Raw genomic sequence first — 19258 nt, 5'->3', positions numbered from 1 at the left:
AAAGGAGTCCACGTATACGAAACCCTCTTATAATTATGTCTTGGTTCATGTTTCAATTTACCTAGCCCAACAAGGACAGAAACTCGATATCTCCAAGATAATTTGAATGAATCCCTGCATTGATGTTAGTATCAGAAAAATTAATAATTAAAGTTCATCTTTCAACCATTCTGGACCGGATCCGTTCAAATTTCTTCTTTAAATATGAGCTTACATAAATACGATAAAAATGTCTTCGTGGTGGTTTCAAAGTTCAGCGTCGAATACGCTTTTTATGTTTATTTAGATATTTATAAATAAGAAATAAGACGAAAGAGATTTAGTATTATACAATTTCTAAGTGGTGGAAAGATGTTACTCATGAGGCAAAGGAGCAAATATCAAAAAATATTCGCAGCCGGCAGAATTCGAACCTGCGCGTGGAAACCCCAATGGATTTCAAGTCCATCGCCTTAACCACTCGGCCACGACTGCTTGTTCTTTTAGTTGTTATTATGAACAATAAATTGTAGCCCATTGGTTTCAGTTGAAACATCTAATCATTATTTTGAACTACACATGAATTATTTCTTTTGGAAAATATCATAGCGCATCCTAGCGGTTTATCCGACTTCAGCTTTAGAAATGCATCTCTAAAGAATTCCTTCCTGAAAATCTAGGGATGTGATGCAATGTAGTAACCCTCTAAATCAATGCTTTTCAAACCTTTATTACCCCATTTTAAATTTTCGAATTTATTTCGTGAAATCTGGTTCTTCATCTGGTATTTTTAGCCATAGATGGGGGGGGGGGGGGCTTCCCGTCAAGAGGATTTTTGTTTTTAAAATAAAGTGGACAAGCACAGAAAACCGAACTTCACAAAGATATGAACTAGAAAAGGGCAGAAGACACTTCTGACAAACTAGGCATCAATTAGTAATGTGTACAAATGATTCGGAAATCAAGCGGAGAGTTTTGAACTTGACGTGACGAACCACACGTTACCCTAACGGAAGTCAGTCGATAGATGCCTAGAGACACATTTTGTTATAAACTCAATTTAATAACATTGATTATTCATTTTCAGCATCATCAGTTTATAAATACCCCTTTTTATTTCAATACTTTATTTCAATAAAGTATTGAAATTATTGGATTATTTATATATATATATATATATATATATATAAATTTATATATATATATATCAATTTATATATATATATATATATATATATATATATATTTATATATATATATATATATATATAAATTATATATTAATTTAGGCTTAAATAAAGCGAAGTTGTAGAGTCTCAAAGAAATATCTAGTCTAAACGCCTTAGTACTATCGAGTCTATATCTCTTAAAGAGAAAAAAAGGGTGATGAGGAGGATGTTTGTTGCAATAAGCATCTGCAACATCAAGAGGAAGGTTTTGCTTTATTAGGAAAAATAATTTCAGCAACATTCCCCGTCGTTTTACTTCACCTTCTGGTGAAAAGTCCAAGGAATGTGCTCCTGAAATCCTAAACGAAATTCGAATAGAGTATTTCTTACAAAAAAGCACAAAGGTCTGTGAAATGTTTCCATCGTATTATCTATAACAGTCTTTGAGTGGACTTGTTAGGGTCAGCCTCCAATCTGGGAACTGCTCTACGGCAATAATACATAATCTTAAGAACCATCTCTGAAAGAATCATGAAATAAAAACGAGCTCCCGTTCTCTAGAGAGTTTGCAGACTTTAGATGGTTCCAGCTGTTTCACTGCAACTTCTGTTTCCCATTTTGTGGATTTGACAGAGACTAGTATGAAATCCTTATTTCCAATTCGAACAATTTTATTTTAAAAATGACTTTAAATTTCCATTTTCATGAGGAAAAAAGATTTCAATAAAGAGGTTTTAAGGAATTTGGAATTGTTTTATTGTTAATTTGTAATTATTTCTTGAATTTACGAACCAGTACACTCGAGTGGACATCTTTCCTTGGAATTTCAATCTCATTGATAACACTCAAAATTCTGTTCGGAAATAGTAATAATAAAAAAAATGGCGAGGTTGTTTTCGGAACTTTTTTTCGGAACAGAAATTGAATTCTCTAAGCTGGATTATTTCCCCCTCCTCCTGCAACAGGGTTTACCTTGTTACAGCATGTAACAAGGTAAACCCTGTTGCAGGGGGGGGAAATAATCCATAGAAATAAAGTATAGAATGCGAAGAACTTTTTTTTTCTTTTTCTAAGATAATAATTTCGATGCCCATTTATCAAATGATACCTTTGAGGATCGCAAGACATTTTTATTTTATACCTGCAATTCTACATCGGAATTAGAGGAACAGAATATATACACCATAACTCGTATTAAAGACTGAAATAATCACACCGATATGCAAACATGGAAAAAGAAATTTAATCAGCAATTACAGATCCATAACAACATTACCAATTATCAATCAAATTATGGAGCGAATCTTACTAACGAAACTCACAGCATATAAAGAAAACTTTCATATTATCCCAAAAACACAAAATACGTTTTCAGAAAAATAAGGGAACAACATCTCTCTTGGAAGACTTCACAGACGTAATTAATACCGCCTTAGACAAAAACAAAATTGCAATGGAAGTCTGTATTGATCTAACTAAAGCATATGATATATTCACACATCAAACCTTGTTAGAAAAGCTGAGGCATGTTCGAATAGATGAGCCTCTGCACAGGTGGTTTACAAACTACCTTCAAAATGGAAAGAATATCACACGTATCGGTTCAAACCGAAGTAGAGAGCTATCAGTAACCTCTGGAGTGCCACAGGGAGCTGTACTCTATTCAACATTTACAGGCACGTTATTAATCATCTACCACTCAAAGGTGAAATATTCCAATACGCAGACGATACAGCAATAATATCCATCCATAATAACGCAAGCATAGCCCAAACAAATATGCAATATGGCATAAATTTGCTCATAGACTGGCTCACCAAATACTCCATACACCTAAACTCGGATAAGACAAAATTAATGATATTCAGAAATCCATTGACTCGACCAGTTGATAACAAATATATAACCATCGAATATCTACTCTCCAACATAAAAAACACACAGAACAGTAAAACCACTAAAATTACTCAGGTTGAAACAATACAATGCCTTGGAATTTACTTCGATGCAAATATGAACTGGAATAGCCACATAAATCATCTACACAACAAACTCCGAACAATAACTGGCACACCTACAGGTTAAAAGACATAGTTCCCACACGCCTAAAAACACCAATATACAAAGCACTATGCCAAAATAACTAAGATACGCTATAACAATGTATGCTTTCTGAGCACCCTACAAACTAAATAGATTAATGCCTTTACAGTACAAAATCATAAAACTGATCTTTTGGGAACAAAGAGACAATAACGACTTTATATACACTGCAATGTCAGAACACAAAATACTGACAGCAAAACATTTATGTCACTATGCAGCTTTGCTAAAACATTATTTCGATGTCAACTACAGAACAGTTAGAAATACATACCGTATAACAAGACCTCAGACAACTAATTATATCACATATAAATAAAATAATCACTTCGGAAAGGCCACGCGAAACTTCTACATCCCAGACATGATAAAAAAATTACCTTTTGAATACAGAAACCTTACAAACTACAATAGCCTGAAAAGAGCTCTAAGGACATACTACGAACAAGAAACACGCACCCAAAATACCATACAAACTTAATGAAACTCAATATATTCGATCAAGCTTCCAGTTCAACGACGTATCAAGACATTCCAAATCATCGTACGTGTGCGTGAGTGGCATGCGCGAATTTCATAATCAACGGCTGCAGTGGAAATCAAACCTATTAAACATAGGTTTGATTTTGTAACTTCCCAACACAGCAAACAAACCAATAAATAATAACTAACTGGTGTCATCCTCAGATAAGCTTCCAAATAATCTTCGAGAATGAAAGCTGAGAAATTACATCTCACCAAGATTTATATTAAAAAAAAATATCCGAACCCATATATCACATTTCAGTGCTATAGTTACAGCACTTAAATATACTAAACAAAAATATAAAAAAGATCAAAATTATATATATATATATATAACTCAATGTTAAATGAATAAATGTTATATTATTATTAATAGAGGGCGCTTTAGCAGCAAGCGGCCGCAAGTACGCTATTTCGATGCTCCCATATTTTAAGTTGCAAAGTAGATATTTTTTTTGTGAACTAAAATTTAAAGTACATCAGTGAATTCCGTTCTTCAAGATGAACATAATGATGTAAAAACTGCAAGTTTCTGTTAAGTAATAAGTAAATTATACGTATTCAAAGTTCGAAGTATACGTTAGAACAACTACGCGAGAACAGAACAAAGGAAGTCGCCATATTAGAAATTACAGCAAGATCGTCATACAAGAAATATGAATTGCTACAAATGCCATGAAGACTTAATGTGGGAAGAAAACCACACAACATGTTGGAACTGCCAGAGAAGCATGCATTTTCTATGTTCGGGATTGTCCGCGGCCACTTGGCAGCGAAAATCAAACAAGAATCGTGACGAGTGGAAGTGTCCCCATTCCAAACAAAGGAATGTCGCGTTTGTTGTCAAATAGGCAAGCAACTTTGACTTTATTACGCAACTATCCTTTTCATATCCAGATTCACAGCTTTTATTCAGGCGAAATAGAACCATTAAGTGTCGTTGAACAAACAAGTTGAAGGAACCGCAATGGGTGTCCACTCTCTCTCCCGCTCTTTCCAACTTCTATTTGGGACATTTAGAAGACATCCTTTTCTCATCTCTACATCCTTCGTTTTGCGGATGTAATATAGGTGACGTTTTTGCGAACTATCCCCCATCTCCTGCCTTTCTAGTAGGCACAAACAATCTACATCTACGAATTATCACTATGAAAAACCATCAGATAAACAAATCACTTCCATCTATCCAAAGTCTACTTTCACGGAACGCTACATTCAATAGCAATCTGCTTTCCATCCCTATCAAAAGATTGGAATTATCAAAACTTTAGTACGACGGGTCACACGATATGTTCTATGCCTCAACCATTACAGCAAGATCTCTCAAACATCAAAAGATGTATGAAACTTAGTGGATTCTTAGAGCGTATCACACAACACCCTTTGATTTCCACAATCCTAGATCAGATAACAAGGAAGCAGTAGAAGCAGTCCCTATCCCATCGAGTTCTGACAGCTCAGGACCAATTTCTAGAATTCTTAAGTATAATCATTTATTCCGCTCTCATCATAGTCCAATCTTTTAAAGGTAATCTTTCCCCTGTTTCCCTTACCTCCGGCGTTTACCAAGTTTCTGATGACACCGTTCTCTTCGAACAAACTGAACGTTTTGGATAAAAGAATACAAGAACACGTCATATATTGTCGTCAACAGGAATTCGGATCTTGCACAACATGGAATGCATACGGACCACAGTATCTTATGGTTCGTACTTTATTATCCGAACGATTACCTCTACCATGAAAGATATGGGAGAGTCTTATCCTGATTTTATCATTTTCCCATTAATAATGCACTTAATTAAAAACTAATAATATAATGTTCGTCAGTTATGCCTTTGTGTCGTTTGATGTATAACATCACGCGGCTATCAGTGCATCAAATCAATCCATTGTTCTCATTCTAATTTGTATTCAGCTACCGTTGCCACTGATAATTGCCTGTCAATTTCAGGTCGAAACACGGTAAGTGACCTCTGGATAAACATTATTTGTCCCATTCCTTGGATTATCCTGTGTGAGTTGACAAACAAACTCTTCTCGCGTTCAAAAAAATAAAGGATAATAAACTACATTGCTAAAAACACAAAATGATAACGCCTAACGCCTACTGATTCCAATGGTGAAGCTAATGCGTTTCATATTCCACTACCCTATCTGATAGGGAAGAAGTTTATGAGCTGTTTGCTCACCCTGAAAGAGCATGGAGATTATGTAACATTACTGAAAATTAATATTGTTTTTGGTTTTTAATGCTTCAATAGATCCATTTTGTCGTAGTTTACAGCTTGTTGAACCAGTTCATTGGGGTGTTTTTTAGGAAGAACTTTGTATATTTAGCGTTCCTCGAGATAATCTGCAGAGAATCAGGAGTGAATTCAGTTCTGTTCATCGATGAGTACAGCGAGGATGGATTGAGTTTCGTGTAGGAATCTTTTTTTGTTGAGGTAAATGAAGAGTTGGATTTGCTGAAATCTTGTAACATGTTTGCCAGAAAGGCAGTGATCATAGATGTTAAATTTGAATGTGCTGCTGGCTGATTCTGTTCATGTGTTGTCTTTTTTGAGCGTGGCACGTCAGCATATGTCCTTGTCTCTTGATGAAAATTTAAACTACTGACTACTGTAAAGTTGTGGACTAAAAAAGTGGATTGTAGCAGTAGATTAATTCTCAAACAATTCTTTCACTTCCACTTTTAGAAAAAGAAATGTCTGAAAAATTCATATTACTGTTACAAGCCCTCTACAGTTATAAATTACGAAACCGAGTATTCCGGTTAAAAGGCCCAATCACGGGCTGCAAAGTGTTATAATATTCAAATTATTGCAATATTTCGGTGCCTGTTCACGGCAAAGCACTTGCTTTGGAAAATGTGAACAATACGTTTAAATACTGCATGTTAGCAATGATATGATTCTCTCAACAAGAGCGTGTTGCAATGGAAAAGAGTTTTACATTTTAATTCCTTCCTGAGCAGTATACGAGACAAGCTTCAAAGCAATTTGAACTTATCGATCAGAGAGTTGGATTAAATATAAAGCGCTTGATCAAAGATTAGTTATAACACGCAGATATAACAATTCTAAGAAGAATTAGGCAAGTGAACCAATGTCATCATAGCAGAATCATATTAAAAGCATTAAAGTATTGACAAGTACCAGAACAATTTGCAGGAAAAGTGCTAATAGGAGAATAGCAATCAGGGAAACGTCATCATGCAATATTGATCTAAAATTATAATTAAGGTCAAATGAGGATAACGTCAGTGTTCAGGAACACAGGTGTCATTAGAAAATAAACAACTTAAACTTTAATCGTTGTATTACATACGAAAGTAGGAATAATAAATTAATTGAATGTAACCATTCCATGGGATAGCTCAAATAACTTTATAGAAAGGAATGCTACGAGACAGATGTTTTATAGCTGTTGAATGCGTGTCCTTTATTCTAGAGCAATTGTTATTGACGCTGTATGAAAATTCAGCCCTAACTATATGAACTGGACTCACTCATCTTCATTTAAGAAATTCCATCTTCCTGATGGCTCCTCTCTAGTCTTAGATAATTCTCTCACCAGTGTTTCCTAAACCTAAGAGCAAATATCGCGACTCAGGGAACTGCTATACGAAGAAGCCCAAATGAAGAATATCACACAAACTCAAATACCTGATATTAGTTTAAATAAAAACAAATAAATAAAAGACACTAACAGGGTTTTTAGGGAGTGAGAATGAAACGAGAATGTCAAGGGGATGAAACTGTAGAACCCTTTTTTATTTTCTTTAGAACTGGTGTTGACAACAGAAGAAGAAGAAGAAGAATCTCATCTGCCGCATTACTTTATTGTCTATAAGAAATTATAAAACGACTGCAACATTTACAAAACCTTTCGAACAAATGGCAGAATACTATCGGCTAATAACTGAAATGAAATGCATTAATATGGTACAAAAATATACACGTCAAGTTTATATAAAAAGCAAACAAATCTCTGCCAAATGACTGGCGTTATTGCAATTCGTTGCGATTTCTATATTTTTAGGCCTCGTCGTTATATGAAGCATAAATTATAGAAATATTATTATTTTTGAATCTGTCAGATATCAAATTAAAATAAAAAATAATTAATATAAAAACTAAAATTAATTAATCAATGAATAGAAACACTAAATTTGTACAATAAAATCTAAATTCGTAAATATTAGATAATGTATTCGAGATAACAGAAACGCAGAATTATATATATCTCGGAATAGGAATAAATAAACAAAAAAATATTTCTGTCTTAGTCAAAATTATTATTATAATGATATTCACAAAATGAAGAACGTGCATTAATAAACCTTATTTTTTAATAAAACATTTATGTTTAAAATTTCAAAACAACGTAAAATACTTACTTTTTTTTAATACGAAATCTAAATATCATTTTGTGTGTAGCCATATCTTAGCTTTTCGTAATTGCCAAACGTCGGTCTTCGTAAATTCTTATGAGTTAACATGCGTCTAACTTTGCATATGACGTCATTTTTGTCCATCGCTGGAGAGTATCACTTTGGGTTGCTCTCCCCTAAAAGACTGGTTTAATTATCTGCTGAAATATCATTTGATATCTTCTGTGCAAATAAGTTTCCAAAGAAATAACTTTCTTTTCTTCCTTCTTTGGCAGCTTCTCGACATTATTTCTTGGTTCATCTGATGTCAAACGAATACATCCTCAGACGAGGATCTTTCCTGATGACCCCAGCTGGTAATCTTTGCGAAATATTTCGGTAACCAACTCTGCAAGAACGTTCATGCTTAATTACGAGGGAAGACGTTGGCATTAAAGGAATTGGTTTAATATTTTCTTCAGATATCTTATTACCAAGAGTTTTTCGACTGTCCTTCGAAACTCGATTACGAAGGACAGTCTTACACAACTCGATTTTGTTCTATAAGTTTCTCCTTTTAAAAATCTACGAACACGAGGATCTCGTTATGCTATTGAAGGATGCAATTTATCCAACATCAACTTGAAGTCATTTTTTTTCAGGAAGATCCAGTTCAAACAGTTTATACGCTACTTTCGAAGACCCCCTTTTTCTTACCCAGTTTACAGTTCAGCTCTTTCTTACTAACAAGAGGTGAATTATCACCTTTTACAGAACTTGTGGTAGGCCAAAAAAGTGCTGGGCCATTCGAAATGATCTCCTGCATTTTACGCTGCACTGTTTCGAAGGGCGATTCCACTTGGCACATTTGCTTTATTCACGCTTTTAGAAGAGCAAATGGACCGAGAGATTCTGTCGGTGATCATTTCTTCAGGAGGCTTTCTGAAGTTCTGTAAAAGGTGGAAAAAACAAACATACCAAGGGATAATTTCCACTTTGTATTTTTTAAAGGGCAGACGTGTATTATCCCCAGTAACTTTCTTAGGTTCAGGATCAGCAACACCAGTTACAGATGTGCTAGAAACGCTAAGGCTAGTCTTTTCAGACACGATACGATAGCATTACCTATACCTTTCTGGAGATTTCTATCTTCTGCTTTAGCCACATAAATCTCAGACGAAGTACACCGAACCTTTCTGTTTCTCAATTCAGTGAATTTGTACGTGGTCTGAAAAATGGTTCTTTTATCAATAGATGGAATAAGATTTGTTTTCTTGGCGACTTTTCTTCGCTTAATTTCAACACCACCAATCGAAAATGTCGAAAAAAACGCTGAAACGAGTACTTCGAAACACCGAAGCTATCTCGTGAACGAGCCCCCTATGCGGATTGCTATGTTTCGCTTTATCCGAAGATATTTAAGAAGAACTGCGCTGACATTTTCTACTATTAAAGTTAGATGATTAGTTCCCAATCTGTGAACTTACCTTTTGATCAGCATTTGGAACAGGATTCGATTTCACAGAAACGCGTTTAAGCTTAAGATGACGACTAGCGGTCTTCGTCATACAGGAAACGTGAGTCTTTTCCGACGGAAAAGCTTTTTTATCATTGATTTTTTGTACAAATGATTTAAACATATCATCTGAATTTACTGATGACTCTACAAGCTTTCTTTGCCGAAGTCTCGGCTACATCATTTTCGAATGAATCTTCTAATGAGCGGTCATCACTAGAAACAGAATTATTGTTAACATGTTAATGGAAAATTTCCTGACTGCATTCTTCATTTTTAGGTAGTTCACGTCCAGCCCAAAAAGTCCACATATTACCATTCCCAACAGAATCATTGCTAACTATTATGCTTCTATCATGAGTACTGCACTTATTGATTTGTTTTCCCTTTTGGGGGTTTCAAACGTGACGTCTTTATACATTCCGCTAATATTTTTAGTGATTTCTAGCTTCTCCTTCCTTCGGTTTTCCTCCTCTTTCATTCATTTCTGCTCAGAACGATCATTTGCAATTGCAGCCGAAGACATTGCTAATTCTGTGCAAACAAATAAAAATAATAAAGGAATAAGAATTATAGATGGAACTGCAGAACTATAAGAAATGCAGTAAACTGAAGTTTCTAGTCTCATCTAAATTTTTTCTTCAGAAAAATTTTCCTTTGAAGAGAAGCGTCGACAGTCACGAGTTTCACACAAGATATGAGTCGTGGTACATAATATATGACGCACATCATCCAGGTTCTCATATTTTCCAAATGACCAATAAGCGTTAAGCACGTGACTAGGGGATTAGTCACCGTAATCCCCCGGAATTGTACAAGCCCTATAGCAGTGAATTACAGATTTTTTTTTCCCACCGGAAATAAGACTTTTTTTATAAACTACCGAAATTAATATAATATTAAAATATTTTCTATTTAATTTAATATATAGTGTTATGATTATATTAAAAATATTTCGCGTATTTTATGGTTAAATTTATTATACATTTTAAACTTGTTCAAGATTTAATTTCTTTTATAAGTGCTGAAACTATATAAAATCTGGTTATAAGATTTTTCTTATCGAAGATTGTGTTGTTATTTTTAAACAAAATGTAATTTCGTGTTCAAGTGTTTGGAACCTCGAATATTTTCCCCGTTTTTTGGGACTTACTGACGGAAAAGTCAAACGACTGGTTTGGTAGGCACCCAGTGTGTGAACAGCAAAAATTGGATATCGGAGCCCTCTATCCCTCCTCTAACACTATTTCACTCTATCGTTTTATCCTCCTGCCCCCACTTTCCCTCTCTCTGTCTATCCTTCCCTCTCTCTGCTTAATCTCAGCTCCATTTTTAGACTTAAAAGACCAATAATGAGACTCTTGAACTCATAATATGTATTGTGATGATTTTGTAAAAGTTGGATTTTGAAAGAAGTAATAATAATAATAATAAACATACTATATACACAGCAACCTAGCACGCTCTCTATACGGTATAATAGATTTAGAAAAAAAAATTATCTGTGGGTGTGAACAGTCTCGAGCATCGTGATATTTTCGCTTCACACCTCGGGCCGAGTCTTTTCAACTGAACTTGTGTTATCATTCCCATATGCGGTGGCAGGATTGGTAAGGATTTTCCTCACACAAATTCGGGTTTTTCTTCCTGCAAATCAGACAAAACCAACCAAAGAAGACAAGCACTTACCATCCATAACATTGTAGAGCTATAATTTCTTCGGTAGTATTTCTATTCGATTCAGATTATTCTGATTCAATATTACCACCGAATACGACATTCACTTCAAAATCATCTTCAGTTTGCTTCTTTTCATCACGTTTCTATTACGCTGAGTTTTTATTTCTTTTCGGTTTTCTGTATTGCACACTGCAATTTCTTTAGAAAAATGACGCTTTGTTTCTCTTTCATTTCTAATTCCATTTCCTTAATCCACGAGGCGTATTTATTACGTTCAGCAGATTGACTTTCAAAATTCAATTGCTAATCGTTGACTATTTGCATTAAGGAGATGCAAATATTATGATGCATGAGATACTATAGATCCCATTCATTAGGATTTGTTAGAAAATATTATGATGCATGAGATACTATAGATCCCATTCATTAGGATTTGTTTAGAAAATATTTACTAAAATAACAACATTGAATATTGGAATAGGTGTTATTGGTTTGTTTAACTTTTTATATCAATATTTTAAAAATTTAAAAATAAAAAACGGATTATAAGTGAGTTTTATTTTTTTTTCATGTTATTGTATAGAAGAAACTAATTATATTTAAAAATAATTAGTTAATTCAGAACATATTGATGTAATTTTAGTTATAGAAGTAAATATGAAAATATTATATGAGAACATAAATATATGCTGCAACTTATTCATTTTATTTCGCAAAATTATATATATATATAAATTATATATATATATATATATATATTTTTTTTTTTTTAAAGCATGGGGGCCCATTTTGCACTACGCATTTTTGTCGTTTGTTGATTACTTGTGTTTTTGTATAATACTTGTCGATGGGTGTTGCTTGGTGAATTTTTAGTTTCTTCCGTAGATTTATTTTATCGTAATACTATTTAAAATGTCTTCGTTTATCCAAAGGTTGGTTTCTGTTTGTCGTAACTTTTATATAGGCTTTGTTGATTTTTTATACATTTATATGAACCTGAGCTGGATATTCGCGTATAAACGTACAGGGTCATTTATTCTGAGTAGGCATTTCCAGTCTGTTTTTTAAAAGTTTGTCGACAATGAACCTTTTCATGATAGCGGAGTTCGATTTGATGGCGATAGCAAAGCATGAACTGTAGGTATAAAATGATATGTAATACAAATTCGTATATTAAGTGATTTTTTAAAAGGTTAGCGTGTGTGTGTGTGATAGGATCAAGTAAAGAAATGAAGTGATAAATTTATTATGTGAATCGGGTGCTAATTTTAGTGGTGATAGCATGATAAGTGATATAATAACTTTACTGAAGACAGTCGGATTAACAATTAACACGGCCTTCTTATTAGCGTTTGTTGCTGTTATTGCTATGTTTTATATGATATAAATATAATCTTTTTCTGTACCAAGTGTATTGATACAATTTCTGCAGTTCGTGTTTTATTGTCCGGTAACTGTTTAGATGTTTTAGATTATATGGCAGCTTGTTAAGTAGTGTGGGTATGAGATCCTCGTTCTCTCTTTTAGAGAAGCGACATAGAAATCGTTACAGAATCCCGCTGTGTTCGAACCCATTTCAACAATAAACGAATCAATAATCAATATTAAATGATGTCATTATTTGGTTTTCAACAGTAATGCGAGATTTCTTTGTTAGAATAGAATAGAGTCCGGGGAGAAGCAGGTACTGGATAAGAAAAAGAAATATCTGCAGCAGAAAGAGCTGTTTTCAGATCACTCCTCAGGGTAGATTGATTGTGAAAAATTACCTATCTAAGAGTAATTAAAGTATGAAACAGTACAAATACAAGAGTTAAAAAACTCTTGTATTTGTGCTGTTTTATTTATTACTCTTTACTCTTGTATTTATACAAATTCTCCTTTTTCTACTGTATTTTATCTTGTATTTTATCCTTAAATTACCTTGTTATCTTGATGTTTTTTTTCTTTATCAACTTCTATTCGACTTTGCGCACTTCCTTGTCCTTTCAATTTCGTAAACGATTTTTTAATCTTTTTTTTTTCATATTCCCCTCAGATGCTTCCATTGATATATGATGGTTTGTTTCATATTTTGCTATTTTCCCTTATAATGTCAGTTGGAAGACAAACTTCTGTATTAATTTTTATTTTTAGCTTTAATGGCGACTGGACCACAAGATAGATAAGTTGTAAACGTTTCTCTAATAAATGTTTTAACAACTTCATGTCTTAAACCTTGAGGGAAAAAAAACTGGGAAACTCAAGCTGTCTAGACTGTAGTAGTAGTTCTCTTTATTATGAATAAGAAAATGAATAAGAAATTTATAACGTTGACATCCTTTTCCCATTTCAGTATACTTTCTCCAAAGCGTTTCACATCGCGACCATGTATCGTTGGTTTCCTAAAAGGGTTGCCACATTTATTTCTGCCATTACTATAGTTCATAATTCTGCCGAATCGCATTTCTTTGCGATGGAAGTACTCCTTTAAGAGCGTATTTGATCTTTTGGCAGGTAAGTAACTGATGTTTCGCAATCCTGGAAAGTTGCATTCGCCTTTAAGATAGGTTCGATGAGCTCAGTCATTGGTAGGATAATGTCAGATGGATAAATATGGACAGTTGCGACTCAATGGAATTATGGGAAGTATTTGAGATAACGACACGTACACTCATTTTCTTTAAAAAATGTCTGGTTAAGTATGTTATAGAAATTTGAGAGATCCATACGAAAATTGGCTTCGACGAAAATTCCCTTCAGTTAGAAAAACGTGATGACGAATCCCGTCTACGACACGAAGAATCTTCATCAGAGCTTTTCAACTGAAGGTGAGGTAGTCAGCTTCGTACGGCGGTGAAATGGTTTCTCCCCTCTTCCCACATTCAGGCAAATCGGCCAGAAGAATGCACGCAATTTCCATATAAAGTGTACTTATAGGCTTGGTGCTAAGCACCTTCCTCATCCTGGTCACGAAATCCAAGAATATTCTGGACCAATCATTTGACTTGAGATTGAAGAAGAAAGTGAGTAGGTTTTTGGAAATATAACTAATAATTAGTCTTTTCTTATTTAGATTATATTTAATAACTTATATTAATTTTAAGTTCAATCCTTCTTAATTTGATAATTTGTCATCATAAATAATAATTTAACTATTTACTAAGATATAAAAAAAATCGTTAAAATATTACGACGATTTGAATATTTAATTGAAATCGTTTCTAACTGTAATAATAAAATCGTTTATAAATAAGAAAAGATTGTTTTTAGATGAAGGCAGGTTAAAATCCATTCAGAGAAGTATCCATTTTTGATTCCAATAAAAATATTCACATTTTCTGATTGAGTAAACTAAAGCCTAAATCGTCACTGATAACTGAGTTCATTGTGGATCGTGATAGCACGGAACACAGCGGCCATCTTGTGTTCCTAGTTCTGACCGATTATCAGAAATAGTGTCAAAGTACGTCAGTTATTCATATAATAATACATTTATTCCAGCGATGGTCCACGCCATTATCCCGTCCCTTAGTGGTTCTCAGTAAGATCTGCAAAATACCCCTCTACAGCTGCAATCATCTCTTGTTTCGAAGAAAAATGCTGACCAGCGAGAAAGAGGTTTAGTTTGAAAGGATAAGTCAGAGGGAGCCAGATCTGGGGAATAGGGTGGATATTTCAACAATTCATAGTGCAGATCCCTTAATTTTCCCGTTGCCAAAACACCTTTGTGAGCAGGTGCATTGTCCTGATGAAAGATCGTATTTTTTCCTGCAAACCGGGACGTTTCTCACTAATTTTTTCATCTAGTTTGGTTAAAAGATCGGAATGATATCCCCCGATTATTGTTTTACCCTTTTTCAAGATAATTAATAAATAGAATGCTTTTAGCATTCCGAAACACCGATGCCATGACTTTTCCTGCTGATGGTACCGACTTTGTCTTCTTTGGCGCTGAACAACTGGCTTCTATCCACTGTTTTGACTGCTGTTTGGATTCTGGTGTGTAATGGGGAATCAAAGTCCCATCCGTAGTAATAAATCGATGCACAAAACCAGTTTTATTCTTGTTAAAACCCTTCAAGCACTGTTCAGAGATTTTCATGCGGGTGGGTTTTTGATCTGCTGTGAGCAAGCGCACCACCGTCTGGCGCAAAACCTTTTCATTTGCAATTCTTTATGCAACATATATCCTACACATTCACTTGAAATGCTTTATACTGTAGTAGAAAGCACTTTAAGTTCAGTTACTCTGGCTGTTACTCAAACCAGCAAAACAATGGTTGAAGCGAAGCTCTCTTTCTCGTTCATAGAATAGTGAATATTGGGTATATAGAGAATTCACTATAAAAATTGGGTATATATTTTTATAGTGAATATAAAAAAAAAGAAATGACTAGAATAATTACAAATAAAATAGTATCGAACGTGAGTGAAATATTGGAAGTAAATATTGGAACCACCACAAAGAGAACAAGAAGATATTCAATATATATAAAATCGATTGCAATTCCATTTGTAAGTCATCTCCAACATGCTCGCCAATCTCCTCAAACAAAACAAAATAAGAGTAACATTTAAACCAATAGAATCTATTCGTAAACTACCAAGATTTCCAAAAGACAATCATCCTTTCTATAAATATGCTGGAGTTTATAATATTCCGTGCTCATTTGGCTCTAGTTACATCGGACAGACTTCGAGAACCCTCGAAATCAGGCAAAAGGAGCACATTGGCTATGTCAAAAACAACAGACAGGACATTTCTGGCCTATCGTTTCATTTCTCTACAACTAACCATGTCATCGATTGGGAAAAAAGCTGTTCCCCTTACATAGAGGAAGATTACCATTCAAGAATTTTCAAAGAGGCAGCCACAGTCGCCCGTATTACTGTAAACCTTAACAGAAACCAAAGCCTAATACTCTCAGAGATATGGAAAACCCTAATCAGAACCTTAAAAACGGAAGAAATGAACTTTAATACAAACTACAGAAAGTTCCTCAGCAACAGCTAGCTGATTTTTTACACGCGATACGTGTTTCACTCACGTTCGATACTATTTTATTTGTAATTATTCTAGTCAGTTTTTTATTCTTGTTAGTTTTGCAGTTACGCATAATTGTGAGATTGTTTAAACCTATATGTAAGTGCCCTGAAAATGCCAACAGAGACGTGTGGCGAAACTAGTAGGTTCAGATAATAAAATTGATCAACACTTGATCGGTAAACCAAATATTATTTACGAACTGCCACATATTTTCCACACATTTAATTCACAATGCAGAGTGACGTAATCGCTGTTTTCCACCAGCGCACTTCATTCTCGAACTTAATATTAGTTTTCAAAATGAATTTGGTATTGGATGTGTAATCCATTCATTACCCATCATCAGGGAAATCTACGTAATCCCTCCTTTTGGAAATATCTTAATCTACCATCACCAGTTACAAAGTTGTTATAGTATGAATACCACAAGTGTACATGAATTTAATTCCCCACCAACCAGACCCTCAAACATCCAACCAATAGCCACCTCCTCATCCCCAACCATCCAACTAACAACCACCAACCACTTCCCCAACCATCCAACCAATCTGTCAGCTAACTGTCCATAATCTCTTATGGCTATATTTTCCTACGTTATTTCTTGCAAGAAAAGCCATTTCTTCATCCATCTAAGCGTTGTTCCATTAAGTAACGGATAACAGGTTTACGTGATCTGATATCACTACGGTACTTTATTAACTGCAAAAAAAACCGCTCGAAGTGTCTCTTTATATAGTCAGGCAACAATCAAGAAATAAAAATCAAACTTCCAACATGGAACACTCTGACTGATTGATATGATCAACAATGCATCAATTAGTATTATTGACACTGGAAAATGAAATAAACAAAACATACAACAGCGTTATTGATTAGAGAAAGCATGCAAACTTGAAAGTTCCTGAAGTAGTTGGGTTTTCCGTGTCAGAGAAGCTAACACACCTTCCATTGAAAAGTCCCCATAAGGTTTTTGGCGTCGTAGACCTGACGATAGGGGCACCTTTACGTGCCGCTATCTTTAGGTCTGCGGCCTGGGATCAAGAATATTATCCAGATGTGTGTTTTGTTTCCAAGAGTATTAACGGTGAACCTTTGATGGCTAAAGGAAAAGTCTTGGATGACTTTCCCCATAGTCAGAATCGACCTGAATTTATCGAAGTGGGGCTGCAAGTACTGCTGATCTTTTCTTATAGTCCTTATAAGGACTGGCTTAAAGGGGCGAAGCAAGAATGCTTTTCATCTTCCCCGTTATCTGTAGAGGACAGTGTAGGGATAAGGTGTTATTGAGCAATTAAAGCTCTGATCATGGCAGGAGGGTAACAGCAATAGCCGAGCCTCAGTTAGAACTTCATTAGCTATAGCATTGCCATCCATTACCCTCCAAGGGTATTGGATTGAATGAATCAATCACCGCAAAGGAAACTGGAATGCCTTTGCTGAAAACATGGACAAATATCTCGGTTGGATACCACCCACAGCAAGGAACTATAGCAGATTTGTAAATGCTGTCATACAGTCGCCAAAAAAATATATTCCGAGAGGTTTTAGAAAAAAACGTATTTTTCGGGATGGGATGAAAAGGTGAGACCCTTTATCAAGAATGTTTGGCTAGTGGAGAACAAGAAATTGCTGAGGAATTACTGCATAGCCTCAATTATGCTCGTCAACTCAAATGGACAGAGACCGTTGCCTGTATGGATTTTAAGCACTTTACCCACAGAGTATGGGGTGTGCTACGAAAACCGAGCGAAGTTTCACCGCTAGGACGCCAGGAAGCCAAAGTGTCTCCAAACCCAGTTGTATAATGAATATTATCATTGTCCAGAGCACCTCGGAATAATAGCTATGATACTCGAGTTAAAAGAGATCTTGATAAATTGAAAGAGACGTGCAATCAAGAATCTTGTTATTCTTTCTCCTTTCTCGTTACCGAAGTGACGGATGCATTGGAGGAAATGAAGCCGGGTAAGGCTCCAGGGTTTGATGGAATGTACCCTGAATATCTACGCCACTGTGATATATATGCGTGTTTCTGGCTATAAAAGGTTTACTCTGCTATTTTACAGACTGGATATTTACCTTCAGAGTTTAAAAGATCAAAAATAATAGCTGTTTTGAAGCCAGGTAAACAGGTAGAGAGTTATCGACCAATCGCTCTGTTAAGCACGTGTCTTAAATTATTGAAGAGACTTTTACTGAACAGAATCGGCCCATGACACGGTTTGTAGGCAGGGCCTAATTTATAAACTACTTAAAGTTACACAGTGCAAAACAAAAACAACTGCACTTATCAATAATATACTCAGTAATAGGTTATTCCAGGTTGTTATGGGAACCAAAAGAAGTGGACGCAAATTATTGAATAACACTGGCCAACACAATTTTTGCTGACTTTTATATGAGATTTGTTTTTTACTAATTTGGGTGCGCTGATTTCAAATATCAAACCCATTTTTCTCTATCACGTCAGGTTTTTCCTCTATGGCATTTTCTTTTTGCTAATTTGTAAGTTTTTGATAGTTTTAAGGAGGCAGTACTATTTAGAGGATCACAAAATCGATTTTTTAATATTATTTTCTGAAAGTATGTACTTTTAGAAATCTGTTCTCAAAGTTTTATCAAGAAATTCGAAAAATACCCGAAGATATAGCCTATTATTCAAAGAGGTGCGCAGATCAGAATCGGAGCGCTCACCGCTCTCGCTTGTTAGTAAACGAATAAATGCGTAAGAACCTTTCAAATATCAAACCCAAGAAAAATGGGTTTGAAATTTGAAATCAGCGCACCCAAATTAGTAAAAAACAAGTGTCAGATCATAATCAACAGAAAAAAAATTTTTTTTTGTTGGCCAGTGTAATTACTGAAAAATAAATTACTAAATA

At 34.7% G+C, this 19258-nt stretch overlaps 1 non-coding gene across 1 annotated transcript; it reads right to left on the bottom strand.

The window, feature by feature from the left end:
• Nucleotides 1-392: 392 nt before the first annotated feature.
• Nucleotides 393-474, bottom strand: TRNAS-UGA (transfer RNA serine (anticodon UGA)). Its single transcript has one exon. It is a non-coding gene; the product is annotated as a tRNA-Ser (tRNA).
• Nucleotides 475-19258: the final 18784 nt, after the last annotated feature.

Source organism: Typopeltis vanoorti, chromosome 13 (genome assembly GCF_054136105.1).
Source record: "Typopeltis vanoorti isolate ZY-2024b chromosome 13, IOZ_Tvanoo_1.0, whole genome shotgun sequence".
Classification (NCBI taxonomy): Eukaryota; Metazoa; Arthropoda; class Arachnida; order Uropygi; family Thelyphonidae; genus Typopeltis; species Typopeltis vanoorti.
Note: the sequence above shows the minus strand (reverse complement) of the source record. Positions and strands in the feature narration are given on the sequence as shown.